Source organism: Myotis daubentonii, chromosome 16, assembly GCF_963259705.1.
Source record: "Myotis daubentonii chromosome 16, mMyoDau2.1, whole genome shotgun sequence".
Taxonomy (NCBI): Eukaryota; Metazoa; Chordata; class Mammalia; order Chiroptera; family Vespertilionidae; genus Myotis; species Myotis daubentonii.
This window is the reverse complement of record NC_081855.1, coordinates 43,460,221-43,478,530: the sequence shown is the minus strand read 5'-3', so window position 1 is coordinate 43,478,530 and position 18,310 is coordinate 43,460,221.

Here is an 18,310-nt window from a genome sequence, read left to right as displayed (position 1 = left end):
TATTAGACTAGTGTTATTACTTTGTTCAGCATATTTCTATCCTGGGTTTAATGTTTTTTAATAGATGCTACACCTAATAAAAGTGCCTCTCGTGATGCAGGGATAATTTCAAATATATGAGGAGGAGGAGGAGGAATCAGTTTTCAGTCTTAGAAAGAACGTCCACAGTAGAAGGAGGTTGATATCTTAACTTGAGAAATCTTTGAATCTCATTCATGTGCCCAGAGTTGTATCTGTCTTTGAAAACCTATTTGTATTTCCAAAGGAGATAAATGATTCACTGCAGGATTCCTTTAAATATCAAGCATTGCCAGGATATGCTTTGATGTATATCATTTAAGTTCTTTCAAAAGGCTGGTACTCCCAGTTCCGTAGCGGTGTGGAGACTGTCAGGAGTCACTGGGGTTCCTCTACCACAGCGCAAACCACGCCTGCAAAATGAGCCCTAACAGGGTGTTTAGTTGTGGACCTGTTTGATTCGCCTTAAATCTCTATCCAGGAACCTGCCTCTCTCTAGTTTAAGAAACCAGTGGTGGGTATTTTCTTTATATGTTAACATTAGAAATACAAAAATTCCCTTGCAAGCTAAGAATACTCAAAGCTCCTTGTGCTGCAAATGGTGGAAGGCCTCAATCCAAATTCCTTATTTTTTATAATTTACCATGGAACTTTTATAATTTGCATACTTCTGCCAATGTCGTTTTCTGCCTGGAAGACCAGTCAGACCGGGGATTTTATCTGTAAATAGATCTAAAGAGAATTCCAGTATTTATTCCCTACAGATATATTTGTCGGCATATTAATTTGTCAGTGACAAACATTAATGTCATGAAACACTCATTTTGCAGTATTTTATTGCCATTTTCAAACTTGTATTATATTGGAGAGCTTTGCTCTCTTGTCAGGTTCACATCGTTTGTCTTACAGTTGATGAGCTTCTGAGTAAGAGCTTGTTAAAGATTTCAAGGACGGGACTTTTGCTTCACTATGGAAATTTCATTTTGGATATCTCACTCTTTTCCAACAGGAAGCTGTCATAAGCCACCTCTGGCTTTGAAATTCTAAAAGTGTTATTTTTTATGCCAGTTTTGAAACGAGAATCCTAAAACAGCATCCTGGTGCTGTTCATTCTTTTCTTTTTCCTTTGTTGTTGATCTCCATTGCATTTCTCCCACCCCTACCCCCAAACAAAAGAAACTCAGTGGAAAATTTAAGCTTATTTTCTAGCCATGCATTTACCTTTATTTTGCTGACACACACACACACACACACACACACACACACACACGTATTAATAATTTTGACCTAGAAAAGTTCCCCGGGATCTCTAAACATCTTAAGCACAAAGTAAGTTCAGGTGAGACTGAAGGGGAAATTTCGGAAAATTATACATGTATGTATCCTGGATAATTAATAGACGTGCAATTTCCTTCAAACTAAATGTATAATAAGGAAATTAAAGTAACTACAAAAGCAGGCAAGATGGTAAATACCTAAGCCTAGCTGAGATAAGGAACTATCAATTACCTCTTAGTTACTAGAGCTTCATGCAGATGTCGTCATTGAAGGACGGAAAATGCACATGCACTCACATCTGTCTCTTCAGAGCCTGAAGAACAGCATGGCGTTGCCAGCAGAAAGGTTTGAAAGTGAGGAGAGGGAGGGAGTCAGGCGGAAATGCCAGGCGACATTTGGCGCCAGAAGTATCCATTGTTCCTACAATTGGTGCCCCTGGTGTTTCTCTTGGTTTGTTCTGGTGAGGATGTTACCTTTTGTGTCTGGATAATTCTTCACCTTAAAGTATGTAGAGAAATATTCACATGTGCATACACATTTAAAAACCCATATTTATTCTGTCACTAAAGTTTTAATTGGGACATGGGTTTCTCAACTCTCACGTCTTTCTTAGTATATTTCTTTCAGCCTTTGAACATAAGAGTTTGCCAAAGCCATTTCCCCCTAATGACATCTGTGAACCCACATTAAGAAAATGGCCCTGTCAGTGTCTAGGTTAATCCATTGATTTGGTCTACAGTGAATCTATAAAAAATATCATTCCAGTTATCGTCCTAGAACTTGCAGGTATTTGTATGGAAAGTGTGTCAGCATTTTTTCTTGTCAGAATCATATTCCGTTGAATTGCCGTGTAAGACATGCTCTGTCAGGATATTTGCTTCTCTAGATAGAAGTTGAGTGTTCTTCACATCTGAGAACTAGGATACAATCATGTTTCTATACCTTAGCATGCTGTTGGGTTTATTTAGATGTGGCGTGTCCTTTGCTGTCTTCCTTAAAATCTGTTATCCAGAGAGATTTGTAAAAGGAACAGGCTTTTTTCTTAGTTTAAATTTGAGGGGATAATTCGGTAACATTTTCTCCTAAAGAAATGTTAATGTTCGTTTTGTGGTTTCGAGTTTGCTTGATGACTTAGTTTTGCCTGTTTCGATATTTCATTTAAAACCACAAGTGTGTTCTCATTCAAAGTCAGTTTTTCTGGGGATTTTCCTTGACTAATGTCTAATGTCTGTAGAATTACTTTGATAAAAATGAACTTTGTCATCTAAAATCTTTCTGGGGGTTAGGACTACTAATAGTCTTTTTAAAGGACACCTATATCTTTAAAGAGAAAAAAAAAATCATCATCAGGTACCTTAATTATGTCATTTCTTCTTGGTATGAAATGAGGCGGTTCATTTTACTTTTCCAAGTTTCAGGAACCACTTTCCTTTCAAAAGTGTTATGAAGTAGTTGGACCGAGCCTGTGGTAAAGGTATCAGAAGACCAACTATTGTTATTGGTTATTTATCTGAACTTAAAGCTTTAAAAAAAAGTTGAAAAGAACTGTGATGGTAGTAAGATGTCCGTCAGTGCTCTTTATCACAGGAATCAGTGAGGGCTTAAAATATTTGCTCTAGGCAGTTTATACCAAGAATGGAAGTAAACGTTATTCCCGTGAGTTATACCTATGCTTTACCCTTAAGCTTATGAATATCCATCTTTATGCTTCCTGTCTCATTTAGGGGACAGTATACTTCTAAAAACAATACCTATAATTTATGATAAATTTTAGCCAGCCAGCTTTCAGTAAAAGGCAAATACGTTTTACTTGAACCTTCTTTAAGAAAGACCTTTCTGTGAAGGAAAGGTCTTTCCTGACTGAAGAAAAGTACCTGAAGTCAAAGGTCTCCAGTTGCCTGTCATTTTAATAGGAAGGTTCCCAGTACTAGGTGATCTTTATAGAATCATGTAATCTCATGAAGAGTCTTTCCACCTGAAAATAATAACGCCCGCACCTATACAGTACAGAGTTTGGAAACAAATTGCAACACACCTATGTATCACACGTCTGTAATAATTCACAGTCACCATCAAGTATTAGAATCATTAGGTTGAGTTGCATGCTTTTCACTCATTCTGGCCACACATCATGGAGAGTTTAAAAGATTTTACATGTTGTCGCGAATGCAATTGTGTTTTGAATAATGTGAAGTCAGTTTGCGTTGTGCACATTTCATGTTAATAACCGTACTTTCTAAAGAAGCAATCCAGAGCATTCCAAAATCCAGGAGTTCAAACAAAAGGAAGTCCTCTTCCCAAGCAAAATCTCTACAGAAATAAAGGAAGTAAGAGTTGTGCACTTCGGGGTTGGCTTGTTGAATCAGCAAAAACATTTGGCTGTCTATGCTTCCAAGATTGGAAATCTTTTTCTTTATTGTACTCTCAATTGTGTTTTCTTTAATAAATCTCTTACAGAAGTCTCTACCTCAGGCACTAAGTGTCAGCTATGGTTAGGGTATTGATACTGAAAAACTTAGCTAGGACTTCCAGCTTTTTAAGATAACTTAAATGTAAACAACTGTTAACCAGCAATCTCATATCATGTGGCATGCAGTTTGGATATTGTATGAACAGCTAAGGATTACCCATTCTAGTGCCAAAGATCACTCGTTGCTAATTTTGTTTTGTACAGTTGATGTAAAACTTTATGGTTGGGGACAGACTCTGTGCTCAGGGCCTTGTCTCTAGAAAGATTTCTTTCAGTCCCAAATGTTTTGTCAGTTCCAAATACAGTTTAGAAGATTCACTTGTGGTCTGTGCATCTTTTCCCAAACTTGAAAACTCAGCTGCCAGGAAATGCCATATTGCGGATATAGCCCCGTTCTTTGCATACAATAGTACTCGAGAGCTCAGTGGTTTACACAGAAAACATGATACAGAAGTCTGTTCTACATCCACCTGTAGGTCGATCTCCGTGGGAATGCATGAGCAGGAAGCATTCCCAGTAGAGGTTTGAGCTCAAGAGATGCCTTTTTTCACAGCTGGTTAGCACTCCGCAGGGATTGCTGTGGCCGAAGGGGTCTGTGTATTTGTGGCATCATGATGAGGGTAGGTGGCCTTGTGTGCGAGGAGGTCGAGGCACAGAAACACGCCCTGTCTCTGGCTCCCTTGGTTTCTCAGGGCCTTTTCTCCGAGAGGAGTGCCTTCTGGGAGGGATGCTCCCCGCAGACATAGACCAGTCTTGGTAAACCCAATATACCTCCTGAGAAGAGAATGTGGGAGAGGCCGGATCTATTGCAATAAAGTCCTCTGTTTCCCTGGATACAGAATGGCTGACCGGTAGTTTACGCATGGAGCCCACCCTCAGCAGCACAGACTGTAAACTGGTTAGCCAGCCATGTTTGGTAATACGTACACCTCTGAGCTGCTTGGAAACTGTTGGAGCAGTTAGTCACTGCTGGTTTTGAAAGTGCATTTTTGGGTCAGATTTACCATCAGAACAGAGACTCATACCTGGAAAAGGTGTTGGCATCAAAGGTAAAATGTGTTTGCTACATAGGATTTAAAACACTATTTCTAAGTTTTAAGGGCTTACGTTAATACACAACACTTTTAGGGTTTGCCTCCTGTAGTTATCTCAGATCGGAAGCGTGTTACATAGGGGCATGAGGAATAGGGACCTGGAGGCGGAGCTGAGAAGAGTCCAGGTCTGCACAGAGATCGCCCAGTGCTCAGTCCGGCGTGCTTTGCTTTTTCCCAGTGAGTGCAGAGCAGCTGTCTGGGGCTTCCTCGCGGAGGGAGGGAGGTTCTCTGCTGGGTGGACTTGTTGGGCATCAGCGTTTTTCCCGAATGTGACTGTTGGACCACCTGTGTAAGAAGTAACAGGAATGCTGATTAAAATGTAGCTTCCTTGGACCCATCTCAGACCTACATAATCAAGATTAATAAGTTCTCTAGATGATTAAAAACCCTTTTGAGTGTATAGTTGAGTAACCATCCCTGGAAGATAGTCATTGCATTACCCAAAAATTATCTTGGTAATTCTTCCATTAAGGTTTGCGAATAAAGGGGACAGGGCCCGACTGCGCGGCTCAGTGCTTGAGTGTCCACCTATGAACCAGGAGGTCATGGGTCGGATTCCCAGTCAGGGCACATGCCCGGGTTGTGGACTCGATCCCCAGTGGGGGTGTGCATGAGGCAGCCAATCAGTGATTCTCTCTCATCATTGATGTCTCTATCTTTCTCTCCCTCTCCCTTCCTCTCTGAAATCAATAAAAATATTTTTTTTAAAGGGGGGAGAGGTATTAAGGGACGATGACATGGCAGCAAGCGTTTGTCACCAGTTGGTTCTCTCCTGGCCCGCTCCATCCCGAGGGAATGGTGTGTTTCCTTGCCCTGTCCTTGACGTGCTGGGCCGGCTACACTAGATTCGGGCGGGGATGTGGAGGAACCTAAGGAGCACACTGGTGCCTCGAGGAAAAGCTGACCGGGTTCCCTCTTCACCCGCGGCTGAACCTCCCCCACGTATCCTTGTCTGCTCTGCTCCCAGGGCCAGCGCAGAGGGCACGGCTGGCTGACAGCCTTACACTCCAGGCGGAGCAGAACCAAGCAGCTGTTCATAACCGGTTTCCGTGCGTACATCACCAGTGACCTGAGTGGGACCTGACCATGGGGAAATGGCACAGAACTGGATCGCTTTTTACATTTTATTTTTAGTTTCTGTAGTCCTGTGGAGGCGAAATTTTACCGTCACGCTGGGAACACTGGAAAAGACAGAAAGGAAGCTCCTTTGGCCTGGCTCTTTTTTTTTTTTTTTTAACCCTCACTCAATATTTTTTTTAATTGATTTTTAGAGCAAGTGGAAGGGAGAGAGAAAGAGATTGATGTGAGTGAGACACATCAATTAGTTGCCTCCATGAGCCTGGACCAGGGCAGGGATTGAACCTATAACCCAGGGACATGCCCTTGACCAGGAATCAAACCTGAGGACCTTTGGTGTGCAGGCTGATGCTCTCACCACAGAAACACCAGCCAGGGCATGGCCCTTGTTTCTTTGAAAGCATGTTGCAGCTGTGGCTTCTGGCCCTTTAAATACAGTTCCTCATGTGGTGACCCAACCAGAAAATTATTTTCGTTGCTACTTCATAACTGTAATGTTGCTACTGTTACGAATCGTAAAGTAAATATCTGATATGCAGAACGGTCTTAGGCGACCCCTGTGAAAGGGTCGTTCGACCGCCAAAGGGGTCGCGACCCACAGGTTGAGAACCGCTGTAGACCCTGGACCCCGGTGCTTTCGAGAGCAGTGACAGGCCTCCTTAAGACAACTTCAATGGCAAAGCCCTGGGAACAAGGTAAGTGCAAATTGTCGACGGATTGCTTGCTTCACATTCAGAGAGGGACATGGTCGTGGGTGAGGATCTGCAGCGCTGGAACCAGTGGTGATTATAGACCTGCTTGTGATGTGGCTGTTTAGTTCCAGTGGTTTGCTTCTGGGGGCTTGTTGACTTAAAAGAGACAATGTGGGGTGTGTGGCCATTCAAGCCAGCTCTTCGGAGTAGTGGGCTAAGATTCTGGGAAATTGCTAGGAGGAAGGATAGGTACAAGGTAAGGGCATGTGGGGGAGGGTTTGGGTGGTGGTGGTGGTGGTGGTGTGGTGGTTTTCTGTGCGGTAAGTGGGAATGTGGAATGCCATAGCACAGCGAGGCACTGCTGGAGAAGGTTGTGAATAGGTCAGCATAGGTTGTCCTGGAGTAGGTGTCCTGGGCAGGAGCCCATTACCCTTGACTTGGGGTCGCCAGAGAAGATACAGGCTGCCTGGTTACATTTGAATCTCAGATCAACAGTGAATAATTTTTATATATTATGTGGAACATACTAATATTTTTTAAAAAACTGTTGTTTATCCAAAATTCACATTTAACTGAGTGTCCTGTATTTTTATTTGCTAAAACTGGCAACCCTGGCTTGGACCGTGTGGCTCAGTTGGTTGAGCGTTGTCCCAGGCACCAAGAGGTTGCAGGTCTGATTGCTGGTCAGGGCACATGCCTGTGTTTCGGGCTCGATCCCTGGTGGGGGGGGGGTGCTGGAGGCAGCTGACCAATGTTTCTTTCTCATCGATGTTTTTCTCTCTACCACTCTGGGTAAATGTTGTCTTTTTAAGGGAAGATTTTCTCTTTTTAAAAAATTTTTATTTAATGATTTTAAAGGGAGATAAAGAGAAACATTGACCTGTTCCAACCTATTCATGTACCCATCAGTTGACGCCTGCAAGTGCCCTGACCAGGGATTGAATCCACAACGTTGACAGGTTGGGATGATGCTCTAACCAATTGGCCAGGGCTGTATTTTTTTTAATCACAATTAAAAAATAATAAACTTAGTAAAATAAAATGAAAGAATTTTGATCAATACTAAAGGATATAAAAAAGTGAAAGTCCTCCTCATATTCCTTTCTATTCCCACTCCTCAGAGGTAATCACTGTTTAACATTTCTTTCCAGAAGCATTTATGCACATACAAGCATATACATGTGTCTGTTCTTTGCTTAGCAAATATTTATTCAACAATTATATTACCTTTAGTAATAGCAGGCTAGCGGACCCCAAATCCAAAATTAGAGGCACCAAAAGTAGAGAACTTACTTAAATTTAACTTCCTTTAGTGGGAACACAGAAATTGGACAGGAACGTCTACTGCTAGTATTCATGAAATAACTGTCCATCAACAGAGCTTACGCACCATAACACAGACTACGTAAAATGAAATGTAAGCACTCTACAGCTTTTTCTAAGTTCTTAAAATTACGGGGAATAATTTACAGACAATGTGCCCTTTTTCAGGGTGTCATTCAATGACTTCGGTGTCTTTTTTAAACACAATTATCATTGCCTCCTGTTTTTCTGGTTATTCTATTTTAATGACTTTATTTCTGGTTATGAAGGTATTATTACATGCTCCTTATAAAAGAAAACAATTTGGATAATTCAGAAAATAAAGAGAAAGCAAAATACATCAGTAATTTCCCAGTCCCTAGAAAGCCATTATTACCATTGTCTCTTTTTAAAAGCACACATGCATTTATTCATCTAGAAACACAAAAGTATGTAGAAAATAAAAATGGCCCACAATTTCCATGCTCATCTAGACAATCCTTGTTGGATTTTAAAAAGAGCCCTGGGCCCTGACCGGTTTGGCTCAGTGGATACAGCGTTTGCCTGCGGACTCAAGGGTCCCAGGTTCGATTCCGGTTGAGGGCATGTACCTTGGTTGCGGGCACATACCTTGTGGGAAGTGTGCAGGAGGCAGCTGACCGATGTTTCTCTCTCATTGATGTTTCTGTTATGCCCAGAATTCAAGATCCCCAAGATACCATGCCAGGGAGCCAATCCGATGCAAAAGCAGAAGGTCCTTTATTGAGTTAGCTAACCCGACCCGGGCCTCCAGCCGACGCAGCGACCGGAAAACCGAGTGATATCCATGAGAAAATCAGGGCTTTAATAGTGAGGGGAGGGGGCTAGCTGTGGGCCCTTCGGATTGGCCAGGCACCAAGTCGGGTCTTGTTGCACAGGATGTGGTCATCTCTATGGCGCGAACATCCCTTGCTTGTCATTAGAAATCCCGGGCGTGGCCAGCAGGGGCCTGGGCTTCCGGGAAGAAGGCACTCTTCTGAGCACATGGCCTCTGCCCCAACATGGAGGATCCAGGGTAGGATGGAGGGCATAGCCCTCGCCCTTTCATTCCCCCCTTGTCTTGGAACTTCCGTCTCAATCATGAGACGGACTGCACTTTTATTTCACCGTTGCTAGGGGCCCATAGTGAGCACACAGAACTATCAACTGAACTATTTTATACACTTAACAAATGGTCCGGTGGAAGGGAAAGAAACCATTTTAGCTTTAACGACTTCTATTGAAATAGGATTTTTCTTCTTAAAATTCCTCCATGGCTATTAAAAAGCCAAATCAAGATAAATTTATTTACTGTCCTGATGTTTGCATAAACACAACAAGAATGGTAACTGACTATCTTTGCTGGAATTTCATGGTTGAACCTTAATGTGCCCCGTAGGGCCAGGAAGCCAAGCCATCCAGCTGCCATCAGGCCTGCCTGCAGTATCTGCTGAGTTAGGTGAATCCCTCACCTGTAGCAACTCCACCTGAGCCCACGCTCCAGGCTTTAAGGCCCATCTCAGTAGCCCTCCTACTCGTTGCGGCCCAGAGTGTGTGGGGGTTCTGCAGGGATGCAGAGGCATCTTTACTGCTCCCCTTCTACTCTTAACAACCGCCAGTGATGGTAGGGCATGGGCCTGACGCTCCAGCGCCAGCCATCTTCAGGGCTCCCAGGCAGGACACCAGGCTTTCTTCGTGGCATTCTTAGTGGCTTCAAGTCTTTAGAGCTCAGATAGGGCTCTTCAAAACATGATACTCCAGTCAAAGTTTTCCGTTAATAAAACCACTATTAGGAACCAGTCTTACTGAATCTATGCAAAGAAATGTACTTACTTAGCATTGCCAGATTTCGGAGGAATTACATAAGGAGAAAAACATATTGATCTACTCTAAGATTTTCTGACTTTCCTTGCTAATTCCTTTTCATGGATTTAAAACAAAACAGTAATTGTTGGTATAAAACCTTTTTTCTATGCATAACCATGCCTCAGACTTTCTAGTCTAAACAGGCTTTTTCCAGCTTTACTACCCCTGACATGGGCATGGTCACGCAGGTCTGCAAGACAGTATTACAGGCTGTCAACTGTTAGCTGTCTCTCAATAGAGACCAAAATCTGATGGGCACCCTTCCCTGCCCAGTTGGGCACCTGCCCCCTTGGCAGCTAGGCACCCTTTACTTTTGGGGGTCACCCCACACAGCTCCCTTCCAGGACAGCCAACATACATTCAAACCTGCAAAGGAATCAAAGGTTAATATAACATATCAATACAATGAAACGGCATCATGGCCGCTTCAGGTAGCCAAATATTCTACTAAACATGTGATTCTATAAATGGTTCTTGTCTTTTTGGAGCCATGTCCATGAAGATGCAGGCATTATCTAAGTGTATTACACAGTATTGTGGGGGCTCCTGGTGACAGGAGCGATCGCAAGTCATGTTACCGGAATCAGGCAGGTCAAGCACTCTGTAGCTTGAGCTTGAGCAGGTTGGGTTGATCTCTATCGATCGATGCTCCATTTGGTGATGAAGTCTTTCCGGATGGACCCAGGTTGTGATGCCGTCTACCTTGAGAGCGGTGGGGGTCGTCAGCCCCATAATGTAGGGATCCTTCCAACGTGCCTCTAGGGTCTCCCGGCGGTGCCTTCTGATGTAGACCCAATCTCCTGGTCTGTGCTGATGAGGAGTTGGGGTTGGGCTGGTCTCATAGATGGCGCGGAGGCGTGGCCAAATGTCCTCGTGCGCCCTCTGGAGCCCTCTCAAGGAAAGAGATAGTTAAAGAAAAGCGACCCAGTCCTCGCCAGTCTCTGAGTCAGATTCCTCCTCTCTTGGAGAACTTCAAAGTCCTGATGGCTTCTAGGTAACCCTGTTTATCAGTTACAGCGCTCTGTTTTCTTGCCTTTCTACCAGTTCCCTTTGTGGCAGAGCAGCAACCAGGCCTCTTTGAAGGGAGTGCGCTAGAAGGGGTACCAGCCCCTCCTTTGCTAGCAGCAACAGGTACCAAACCCTTTCAGTACATTTGACCAGCTTCATTCCTGCCCACCTTTACAGATTCTAAGGCCCATTGTTTTCCTTTAACCAGCAAGCTAAATGACACTGACCTGTATTATTTAATTCAGCACAGGCAGGGGGAAGGGCCCATGGAATCTCTGCCCTGAGGAACTGTGAGCCTCACCTTTAAATGTCCCAATCAGACTAGAAAAGCCGTAAATACCTTTTAAATCTACCCTAGAATTCCAAAATCCCAACCTAGCGCAGAATATACTTCCACACTTATATGAACAAATAATTATACCCAAGTAGACATATAAACACCAAATAAACATCCATACTTACATCCTTTCAGTGAACAAATACTTTTACAGCCTTGGGATCTTGAGCAGACAGGAACAGATGTGGAGGCCTCCCTTTCTCACATCCTAGGACAGGACTTTTGACCTATGTCTCATCCAGATAGAAACGGTCCACATTTATATCACAAAATACCAACAAATCAGTTTCAGTTGTGTAGCCAGTCTGAGTTTTGACTTCTCTCTGGAAGTCTCAGCGATGGTGAATACCATCTAGAAGCTATTAATCCATTCACACAGTCCCCCAAAAGTTAAAGAGGAAGGAAGGAATCATTCAATGTCACTCACGAGGATTTCGGCGAAACAACAAAATTGACAGATTAAACACATTGGAAAACCAAGGCCAGAAGTACCCTCTGACGTTTCAGGGGTACCAAGGAAGGAGAAGTTAGGCCACAACCAGCCCTTCTTACAATCCACCATTAGTGACCAGTCCCAGCTCACTGGTCTACCATCCATTTAACATTTCTTTTTTCCTCCTATCACACCAAGGCCATGCTTTCCAGGTAGCTAGAACTTTTAGCCTTAATTTTTAGGTGATTAGCACTAGTTAAACAATTTTAAACAACAAAGATACATATTTAAGTAAACATATTATCTAGAACCTAGGTTAAACTTAGGCATATCCTGGGTCTCCCAAATACTGAGTTGGCAAGGTAACTGGAGCCCTTTAAGATCAGTATGAAACCACAGTTTTTACCTGAAAGACTTTGACATAACCTTTAATTGTCCTTAGTTTAAGGAAAGCAGTGTTTTCTAGATTTCATTTTTCAATACTTAACCAACAGATTTAATTCTGTCTTCTAGATTTTTTATGAGGCAAATTACTTTTTACTTTCAAGCGGCTCTGGAGAACCACATTCGAGCCTTGCAAGACAGGTTTTTGGCCTCCCTGGTCTTTTCAGATGTAAATTGACCACATTCTTTAAGATTTTGCTGCAGGCAGGAGGCGACTATCTCCTCCCTCCATTAAGAAAAGCTTTCTTAATTAACAAAGGACCAGTTTTTTGTTTTTTTTCCCCTTTGGAAAAACTGTTCTTTATTATGGATTAGTCTTGGGATTTATCCTGCACTTTTGAAAGGAGACGCTAGCTTAAAACCCTATCCAAAATTGGACGGTGCGCACATTAGTTTTAAGCCAGCTTTTCTCCCTACACGTGCACAGAAATCCCAGACGCATTTACCTGGGGAGGGGGTGACCTGTTTCCACAGACCCTCACTTAGGCAGCCGCCGACTGCCACACAAAGGAGGGGTGAGAGCAGTCCTCCCTCCCTCCACATTTATACACTTTCATTAGACATTCATTCAGAGTTTAAACAATCCATTCAACTCCTAACAACTTCCCCATTCCTGAGGGAGCTCTAAAGCCTCCCCCAATCTCCTTGAAATTATTAATCCAGCAAGTCCACAAAATAAAACGGAAACACAAACAACTAAAGGGCCCAAAGAAATACAGCCTTCCAACTCCATGGAAGCAAAAAACAAAGACAAAAAACAAAACAAACCCAAAGCCAGACGTTGGCTGCGCGCCAACCAGCAGGAGCGACCCGCCTTTTCTCAGATTGAGGGGTTTCTACAGACCTTCCGACTCCGCGGAAGCAAAATTTCCCCTCTTCAGATGGAGGATCGGGGCGCCCCCCGACTCCTCCTGCCTGTCTCAGATTAAGGGGCTTCCTACAGACCTTCCGACTCCGCGGAAGCAAAGCTATACCCCTTCAGACGGAGGATCGAGGCGTCCCTCGGCTCCTCCCACCTGTTGATCCCGTGCATCCACGGGATCATTATTACAGGCATTTACAGATTTCAGAAGTGAGCTCACACCAAAACACACGACACACACAAAACACGACCTACCGCGGTCAGTCAGGCCCTCCGGACTGGGAGTCCCATAGATGGTGTTGGGGATCCCGGCGAGCCCCCAAAATGTTATGCCCAGAATTCAAGATCCCCAAGATACCATGCCAGGGAGCCAATCCGATGCAAAAGCAGAAGGTCCTTTATTGAGTTAGCTAACCCGACCCGGGCCTCCAGCCGACGCAGCGACCGGAAAACCGAGTGATATCCATGAGAAAATCAGGGCTTTAATAGTGAGGGGAGGGGGCTAGCTGTGGGCCCTTCGGATTGGCCAGGCACCAAGTCGGGTCTTGTTGCACAGGATGTGGTCATCTCTATGGCGCGAACATCCCTTGCTTGTCATTAGAAATCCCGGGCGTGGCCAGCAGGGGCCTGGGCTTCCGGGAAGAAGGCACTCTTCTGAGCACATGGCCTCTGCCCCAACATGGAGGATCCAGGGTAGGATGGAGGGCATAGCCCTCGCCCTTTCAGTTTCTAACTATCCCTCTCCCTTCTTCTCTGTAAAAAATCAGAATATATTTTAAAAAATAAAAATAAAAATAGCCCTGGCCAGTGTGGCTCAGTTGGTTGAGCATCGTCCCTGTGCACCGTTTAGATTCCCCCTGGCTGGGGCACATGCCTGGATTGGGCTCAGTCACTGGTAGGGGGCATGCAGGAGGCAGCTGATTGATGTTTCTCTTGCAAAGAGAGTGGAAGGGAGAGAGGGAGGGAAGGAAAGAGAAAAATGCTTCAACACATTGGTTGCTTCCTGCATGTGCCCTGACCGGGACCGGGGATCGAACCTGCAACCCAGGTATGTGCCCTTGACTAGGAATCGAACCTGAGACCCTTCGGTGTATGTGCCGGGGTGGGGACATGCTCTAACCATTGATCCACACCAGCCAGGACCAATTTTAAATTTTCTGGTAAACAATCTGTTGCTTTTTTGAGGTGTGTTTCCCATCATTGTAGGAATTCACACAAAGGTGCGGGGGGGGGGGGGGGGGGACGGCGGTTTGCAGGAGGAATCAAGTGAGATGTTGATTCTTTCTTAGGATCTGCTCTTCAGATTCCCCAGTTCTGTCTGGATGAACAGGATTCTGGGCTCCATCCCCTTTTCAACAACACTGATTATTAGGCCTTTTTCTTTATCTCATTCTCCCCGCCTAAGTCTCTGGAGAGTCTGGGCAAGTATTTTAGTAAGTAAACACTGTAAGTCTGACATTTATGAAATACTCAGAACAGGAAGAACCCATAAAAGTCCTGCAAAGGGGTGGTTGGCCCTTGTGTTGGAGCAGCTGGCCTGTTCTCCCTCAGCGCTGCTGTCTCCATTCTGGGCCGCAGGACGGCCTGCATCCAATGAGGGTGTGTCGGGGGTCCCGCACGCAGGCTGCATGTGAAGGCTCTGAGGAGGAGGCAGGGATAGAAAGCAAGACGGGGTGTTGTGAAGCAGCTGCAGAAAACAAGGCCCTTACGTGTGGTCAGGTGAGTGTTCCAAGCAAATCGTTCAAGGGGATGCACCTTCTAAGACTGCGTTTCCTCGCCTGTGAAGTGGGACTAGCCATAGGGAGGGTGAGGGTCACCTGTGATGCTGGGTCAGTGCCCAGCCCCCAGGCAGCCCCATAACTAGGGGTGTGAGCTCTGAGGCATCATAGAGGCGGGTGCCTGGTGCTGGGAGAGTGAGGTTTCCACTGATACATCTAGAAAGGCTAGGAAGGAATCTAGTTGGATTGGGAATATAATCCAAATTCTTTCTTTGGATTATTCTTCCCGTTGTGCAGCTGGAAAGAAATTTCCACAGGGACCACATGCCATGGGGCATGTCTCAACTGCAGCTGGTTTCCAAACCCCAAAAATCAGTCAAATTCCAGATTCAACGCCCGTTACACAGAACAGCTGTGGGCCAGCCAATGCTATGTTCACTTTTCCCCCCTCCTAGCCCAACATGCAACCATCTAGCCTGCTTTAGTCTTAGGTGGCACTGCTATTTCTCACTCAACAAACATTAAACACCACGAATGTTGCAGGCACCAGCTTACTCGCTGGGAAGGTGACACTGGGAAGGGCAGCCCTAGCCGCCTCTTCATGGCCCTGACGCTGCCTGTGGGGGGTAGAGCGGCTCTCACCAGCCAGAGTGCTGAGTGCCCTGTGAGGGAGCCCCCCCCCCCGTCCCCCCAGGCTGGCTTTCTGGAGCCCTAGTGGATGTTAGCAGACACAGTGGGGGTGAAGTCGTAAATGAGGACAAGGTCCAAGGGCGAGAACCATCAAGGAACCGAAAGACATCCCTAAGGTTGGAACCGAAAGGGGAAGATGGGCCCAAAATGAGCTGGAGAGGCAAGCAGGGGACAGACAGTGGAGCCCACGCTCCAGGGGTGAGGAGGGACTGGAGAGGAACAGCCCGAGGAGTGGAGTGACCGCTGCTAGGGTCCAGAGGGTGGGATGGACAAGGAGATGCATTGGAGGTGGCAACCTTGAGAGTTTGGACTGGATGACAGTGGAGAGCGGCTACAGCGTTTGGATAGGTTCAGGCCTGGGACTGGTGAGCGGGCACGATCCTCTCGTGACAAAGCCACGTGCAAGTCCCGGCGCACTTACAGCCAAAGGCTATGGCTGTGCCTAGTGAGCTTGACCTTATGGTCCGAACCTGTGGCCCCACGTGGCTGAGCGATACGGGCTGCGGGAGGTGCAGCAAGTAAACAAAGCTTGACCAGGTGCCTGTAATTGAGTGGATTCGAAACCCACGAGAACCTTGTAAACATCTTGACCACGCCCTTACTTTGCCTCCTGGAAACTGCTATAAAATAATAAAGACTCGGCTTGCAGGCTGCGGCGCTCTCTCTCCACCAGAGAGGGTAGCATTCCACCCAGACCCAGCTCTCTTCTCTGGTCTTTCTTAATCCTTCACCGCCCGCTCAGGCTCACCGAACCTGGCTGTGCTGGCGCGGCACAGATGAGTGATGAGGAAATGTGATGGCCCCAGGCATTTCTATCAGGAAATGTGGCTGTGCCCTGGCCGGTTTGGCTCAGTGGATAGAGCGTCAGCCTGCGGACTGCAGGGTCCCGGGTTCAGTTCCGGTCAGGGGCACAGGCCTCAGTTGCAGGTTCCTCCCCAGCCCTGGTCGGGCCACCTGCAGGAGGCAACCAATCAATGGGTTTCTTTCACGTTTATATTTCTCTCTGTCTTTCCCCCCCTCTTCCACTCTCTCTAAAAATTAATGGGAAAAGATCCTGGGGTGAGGATTTTAAAAAGAAAGAAAAAAAAGAAATGTGGCTGTAAAGATGTGGGGCTGGTGGCCAGAGGGTGGGTTTTGTTTTTATTTTTAAGGCCGGAAAGGTCTGGGCTATGGGAAGGAGGAGATAGCAGGGGAGAGGGTTGGTAGGTGGCAGGATGATGTCCTCAGAAGGTAGGAGGCGCTGAGGTTCAATGTAGAGGGGAGGGGTTGACCTTTGGGGGGAGGACCCAAGAGCACTGGTAAGAATGCAAGTGGGGCTCCGGCACGGCCTTAAGGGTGGGCTTTCAGACTGAGAGTGAAGTGGGGGGGAGCGGTTACCTGGGTGAGGAGAGGTGGGGGTGGAGTGAGGAGGGTGGACTTCAGTGGCCGGAGAGGGAGGCACGCCCACCAGGAAAGGCAGGCGCCCCTGCGTCCTTGCTGTGAGCGCCCAGTAAAGGTTGGAGACCACAGTTTGGTAATGATGCCAGTCTGGGCAACCCTGAGAGTCTCTCCCCCGAATGGCAGCCCTGCCTCCCACCACCCCACTCCTGTGCTGAAGTCCTCAACCAGAAATGACCCCAGATGACAGAGTGACCGGTGCCTCATGACCAGATGCAGTTTCCTGGGATGAGCTTCCTACAGTCCTCGGTGGAGACCTGGGACAGAGGCCTTGCCGCGGCCTCTGGGGTGATGGTGGCTCCTTCTTTCGGAGGCAGCCAGGCTCAGGCTCAACCTGGAGGAAGTTCCTGGGGTCAGGCTGGAGAGGGGCAGACAGGGAGTTTATTTTTAAACCCAAGTGGGCACTACAGCTGCCAGGGAGAAGCAGACGGTTCTTGAGGAGAATAGAGATTGGCAGCCGGTCAGACACTTGTCAGGAAGCCTGTAGGCTGCCAAGTGGGCAGGGGTTCAGGTGGCAGAAGGCCAGGGCTGTGCACGAGGGGTCGGAGTGGGGGGTGGGGCAGTTAGGACTTCAGAGCCCAACCAAAGCGTTGCCTCAGAAGGCAGTGGAGCCCCCGAGGGAGCCCAGCGGCCAGGGCTGCCCGAGACAGCACAGGGCCAGAGAGTGTGCTGGACGCTGCCGTCCTCATCCCTTCACCCGGGCTCGGTCTCCACTCATGGTCAGATGGCCCTGTGAAGAGCTCTGTGGAAGAGCAAAGGGCAGTCAGGCGTGAGGGGTGTCATGTCGGCATGCTGAGGGGGGCTGAGGGGCACCTTGTCCCCTTATAAATAGCCGGGCTGGAATGCGGCGTGTGACAGGGTGGAAGGCTCTCGCCAGCGCTCTGCATGGAGGAGATTCTACACGGCCTCCTGGGCCCACCCACCTCCTGAGGCAGGGAGACCTGTCTCTCCCAAAGGCCCAGGGCTGCCAGGGCACGTTTCTGGAGCGTCACCAAGGATGATCTCCAGGTCATCTCTTAGGACTCTTAAAGGACACGACAGCAACAGCTTGAGCCATGACGCTAACCAACTTGCTGTCCTGCCTTCGCTTTCAGCCCCAGAAGGCCTACCGGGCCCCCGTGAACACCAGAGGGGTTCTGGGTGCGGTGGGCGGTCCTCCGGGGCCTGTGTGAGGTGTATGCAGGTCTGACTCCCTTAAATGTACCTGTGGTTTCTCAGGAAATGAGGCTGAATCTCCACCTTCAAAGACCAAACGTTGAAGCCGCCACTGACTCGCCCACCAAGTCCTTTAGGCGGGAGGAGGCTTCCTCTCTCCTGTTTTCCTTCGGAAACGGTTAATGGAAATCTTTCATCTACAGCAAGTTCCTGGGGGAGGGGGGCAGAGCCTCATTCAGGGCCGGGCGCATCTACGTCTCTTACTAAGTCAAGTTACAATCCCCGATCCTGCCCAAGTCACCCTGGCTCCCCGCTTGCCTTCTAGAAAGCACACACAGAGCCCCTCTGCCTTTAATGAGGGCTTGTCCGTGGCAGCTGATCCAAATCTTTCTCGCTATGTCCTCTCTTCTG